Raw genomic sequence first — 5011 nt, 5'->3', positions numbered from 1 at the left:
AGTCAATAAGCACTCCTAGCCATGACAAGGAGCTCGGTGTCAAGCCTGCGTGGTGGCGTACTTAGCTGCCAACTGGCTCAGAGGCCTTGGGGCTTCCATCATCTAAGTTGCTTAAGGTCGGTGTCTGGCAAGGCGCCGTTCCATTCTAGCCGAGCTGGGCAGTAGGGCAAAACGTCATCAAAATGGTCTACAGCACCCGATGTTCCCAGGAGGTCTCCCATCAAAGTACTGTCCAAGCCCAGCCCTGCTTTGCTTAAAAGATAAGGCATATTCAAGGTGGTATGGCCAGTAGACGCTGCCCGATCCATTGCCCGGCCAGCCTTTCTCAGGATCGCTTGATGGCGAGCAATCTGGCCGTGACGGTGCGGGCTCCGAAGGGTCCATGCAAAGTCTGTGCCGTCCCGACAGGTGTGGTTTGTTTAGCAGTGATTCACCCGCCGCATCAGGTGTCTTCAAAAATGTCTCAGCGCAGGGTCTCCTGCAGGCTAAACCCTTCATCGCGGTAATGGGAGAGAAAGAGCAAGCTGGACCCGTAACTTGGTGGCAGAGCGAGACGTCCAGGGTGAATGAAGGAAGAGGGTGAGATGGTTGCCAGTGACTTTGAGCTGCTCTTCATGGGGGAGGGTCGTGTTGCCTGCAAAAGTCTTCTGCTTGGGGTTACCGGTTGTTGCCTCCAGCCACCCGGGAGACGCTGGTCCTGGTGAAAAGGAGCCTAGTATTAAAAGTAAATAAGCAACAATGCTGGAGGCCCACGGTGATCAGAAGGATGCTGGTATTTTGCAGAGATGGAATAGCGCAAGAGAGAAAGCAAATGAAAAAAAAAAAAGAGAATGAATGTGTGCACTTGTGAAAGGGAATGGAAAAAAGGCATAGAAGAGAGTGCCCCCTGCTGGTGGAAGGAAGGAAAAAGCAAAAGCCTACAGCACCTGGTATTCCCAGGCGGTCTCCCATCTAAGTACTAACCAGGCCTAACCCTTTTTAGCATCTAAGATCAGAGGAGATCAGGTGTGTTCAGGGCAGTGCGGACGTAGGCAGAGACAGGTCTCACACTTGCTGCTTTTCTACTTTGACGTCTGGCTGCCGGCTGCCCTTTCCAGTGCTCAGCAAAACCAGGTCCTTTTGTGCTTTCCCTTCTCTTCAATTTTTTTGCTGGCTTCCTTAAAAGGTCTTGTAGACAGAACGCCCCACTCAGAGCCGCTGAGCTCACTGATCGGCTGCAGCGCTGTCGACGGAACGTCAGCTTCACGGCCAATGCCACAGGCCGGGAACAGAGGCGAGACTCAACGGTAGACTCGGGTAGGGTGAGTAGAGCGCGCTTAGTTGCTTTCTAATAGCCTGCAGCCGGGGATTAACTTTTAATGAAAGGGAACAATCCCTTTGACTGTCTGCAGCGCGCCACACCTAGGAAGCGCACGCTCACACACAAGCCAGCATGCACACGTGCTCGCACGTGACAACACCCCCTATCTACCCCTACAACCTCTCCTTCACCATGCGTCAGACTCTCCTGCCTGTTTTATGATTTCAGGGCCCTATCAGGAATCACCCCCCCCTCCCCAATTCCTTCCGCACCTTCTGCACCTTCCTTGCACTGAGGTTAGCTCTTTGTCAGCCGTCTGGCTTGGTTACAAAAGCTTCTTTGCAGAGATACATGTTACTTCTGCTGGCCCTCGCTAGGCGGCCGGCATCCAAAACCTTCCCTGGGCACCTGCTGAAAGCCTGGCCCCTTCACGGCCCCGGGTGCTTTTAATGCCATCATTTCCACACGGCGAGCTGCGGAGTCAATAAGCACTCCTAGCCGTGACAAGGAGCTCGGTGTCAGGCCTGCGTGAAGGCGGCGGGGTAGCGTACTTAGCTGCCAACTGGCTCAGAGGCCTTGGGGCTTCCATCATCTAAGTTACTTAACGTCGGTGTCCGGCAAGGCGCCGTTCCATGCTAGCCGAGCTGGGCAGTAGGGCAAAACGTTATCAAAATGGTCTACAGCACCCGGTGTTCCCAGGAGGTCTCCCATCCAAGTACTGTCTGAGCCCAGCCCTGCTTTGCTTCCGAGATCAGACGAGAATGGGCGTATCCAAGGTGGTATTGCCAGTAGACGCTGCTTGATCCATCGCCCGGCCAGCCTTTCTCAGGATCGCTTGGCGGCGAGTGTAACATACCTGGCGGCGTCCTTGCATAGTGGTCCATCTCCCACTGTGCAAGAGCGCGCACTTGATCTCCTGTCCAGAATGTCTCTCTGGCTTCCCTCCATGCTGTCTGTTTGTGTCTGTTTCTGCTGCTTAAGGGCGGCGCCCGATCACTTCCTGCTTTTTGTACCTGCTGTGGGTCACACCGCTTGTGCGTCCTCAGCCTATTGCTGTCTGTCACCTGGTATATATCTCAGCTGCTCCCATCTATCCCTGCCTGAGCATAGTGTTTCATTCAGTGTGTGCTTGCACTCTGGAGGTGCCAGGTCCCGTTCTTTGTCTCCTGCCTTGCGGTATCAGTTCCCGTGTCTGAACTGAGTCCTGTCTATGTCTCCTGCCTTGCGGTATCAGTTCCCATGTCTGAACTGAGTCCTGTCTTTGTCTCCTGCCTTGCGATATCAGTTCCCGTGTCTGAACTGAGTCCTGTCTATGTCTCCTGCCTTGCGGTATCAGTTCCCGTGTCTGAACTGAGTCCTGTCTGTGTACTCTTGCCTGCTGCCTCTCCTGGAGGCTGTATTTCCAGTCCTGTCTGAACACGCTCCTAGCCTGTTCCTCCCGCCTTCTAGGGGCCGATTACCTAGACCCGCTCCTGTATCTTGTCTGTCCTGTCTGAACACGCTCCTTGCCTGTTCGTCCCGCCTCTCTGGGGGCCGTATTCCCAGACCCGCTCCTGTATCCCGCTGCAGTGTCGGTCTCCTCCGTACACTCAGTTCCAGTCTGAACTCTCTCCTATCCTTTACCTGTTTTGCCTCTATGTCCGTTCCCTTCCTTTTTCTGCAGATTCTGAACTCGTACCTAACTCCTGCTTGTTGTCTCTGTACTCCCGTTTGTGAGTTTGTGGTCCACTCACTACTTCACTGCAAGTACCCTGTGGGTATCTGGCTCTGCCTTTCTCTTCCTGTCTGTTCCGTGTGAACAGAGCCCTGTCCCCCCTGCTCTGCTTTGTTTGCCGCTCTGCGGTTTCCGCTCTGCTCCTGCCTTGTTTACCGCTCTGCGGTTTCCGCTCTGCTAATTCCTTGTTTACCGCTCTGCGGTTTCCGCTCTGCTCCTGCCTTGTTTACCGCTCTGCGGTTTCCGCTCTGCTCCTGCATACTTAGCCGCTCTGCGGTTTCTGCTCTGCTCCTGCCTTGTTTGCCGCTCTGCGGTTTCCGCTCTGCTCCTGCATACTTAGCCGCTCTGCGGTTTCCGCTCTGCTCCTGCCTACTTAGCCGCTCTGCGGTTTCCTCTCTGCTCCTGCCTTGTTTACCGCTCTGCGGTTTCCGCTCTGCTCCTGCCTTGTTTGCCGCTCTGCGGTTTTCGCTGTGCTCCTGCCTACCTAGCCGCTCTGCGGTTTCCGCTCTGCTCCTGCCTACTTAGCCGCTTTGCGGTTTTCGCTCTGCTCCTGCCTTGTTTACCGCTCTGCGGTTTCCGCTCTGCTCCTGCCTTGTTTACCGCTCTGCGGTTTCCACTCTGTTCCTGCTTAGCTTGCCGCTCTTGCGGTTTCCACTCTGCTCTTGCCTTGCTTGCCGCTCCTGCGGTTTCTGCTCTGCATCTGCTCGCTGCTCCGGCAGTCCTGTCCTGCTCTGCTTCTGCTCGCTGCTCCGGCGGTCCCGTCCTGCTCTGCATCTGCTCGCTGCTCCGGCAGTCCTGTCCTGCTCTGCTTGCGCTCGCTGCTCCGGCAGTCCCGTCCTGCTCTGCTCTTGCCCACCGCTTCGGGCATTCCCTCTCTGCTGTGTTTGGCTACCGCATCTGCGGTTCTTTTTCTGGGTCTTGTCCTCTCTGTGCTCCAGCCCGTCTTTTCGGCCAGTACCTCCCCGCCTGCATACTCGCCTGTATTCACCCGTCTGCATACCTGCCGTGTTCGCTTATATCCACCAGTCTGTGCCAGCCTAACCTGCCTGTTCCAGTAATCCCTGTGTGGGTCAACCCCCGTGTCCGGAGTTTGACCTGGAGTAGCACCTGGTACGTCTGCCCGGTTTCTCCTTGGTGCACTGGCGTCGTATGCCGTCGTGCCACCTTGGTCGGATCGGTCAGATACTTAGTCACGCCCCTCCAGGCACTCTCCGGTTCATGGTCCAGTGGAACCACTACTCCCGCACACGCCAGTCAGTCCGGGCGTGTGCATAAAAGCGAGCAATCTGGCCGTGACGGGGCGGGCTCCGAAGGGTCCATGCAAAGTCTGTGCCGTCCCTACAGGTGTGGTTTGTTTAGCAGTGATTCACCCGCCACATCAGGTGTCTTCAAAAATGTCTCGGCACAGGGTCTGCTGCAGGCTAAACCCTTCATCGCGGTAATGTGACAGAAAGAGCAAGCTGGACCCGTAACTTGGGGGCGGAGCGAGACGTCCAGGGGTGAATGAAGGAAGAGGGTGAGATGGTTGCCAGTGACTTTGAGCTGCTCTTCAGGGGGGAGGGTCGTGTTGCCTGCAAAGGTCTTCTGCTTGGGGTTACCGGTGGTTGCCTCCAGCCACGCGGGAGACGCTGGTCCTGGTGAAAAGGAGCCTAGTATTAAAAGTAAAGAAGCAACAATGCTGGAGGCCCACGGTGATCAGAAGGATGCTGGTATTTTGCAGAGATGAAATAGTGCAAGAGAGAAAGCAAATGAAAAAAAGAAAAGAGAATGAATGTGTGCACTTGTGAAAGAGAATGGAAAAAAGGCATAGAAGAGAGTGCCCCCTGCTGGTGGAAGGAAGGAAAAAGCAAAAGCCTACAGCACCTGGTATTCCCAAGCAGTCTCCCATCCATGTACTAACCATGCCTGACCCTGCTTAGCTTCCGAAATCAGATGAGAGCAAGTGTGTTCAGGGTGGTGTGGCCGTAGACAGAGACAAACTTATCACTTGCTGCTTT

General features: G+C 55.2%; 3 pseudogenes; all 3 read right to left on the bottom strand.

The window, feature by feature from the left end:
• Positions 1-914: 914 nt before the first annotated feature.
• On the bottom strand, positions 915-1033 carry LOC141268267 (5S ribosomal RNA; annotated as a pseudogene).
• Positions 1034-1974: 941 nt separating this feature from the next.
• Positions 1975-2094, bottom strand: LOC141269440 (5S ribosomal RNA; annotated as a pseudogene).
• A 2771-nt stretch (positions 2095-4865) lies between these two features.
• On the bottom strand, positions 4866-4984 carry LOC141269419 (5S ribosomal RNA; annotated as a pseudogene).
• Positions 4985-5011: the final 27 nt, after the last annotated feature.

This window comes from Phyllobates terribilis, unplaced genomic scaffold (assembly GCF_046119375.1).
Source record: "Phyllobates terribilis strain yellow unplaced genomic scaffold, ASM4611937v1 Scaffold_4__5_contigs__length_816908805, whole genome shotgun sequence".
In the NCBI taxonomy this organism is placed as follows: domain Eukaryota; kingdom Metazoa; phylum Chordata; class Amphibia; order Anura; family Dendrobatidae; genus Phyllobates; species Phyllobates terribilis.
This window is presented reverse-complemented; position numbering and strand designations above follow the sequence as displayed.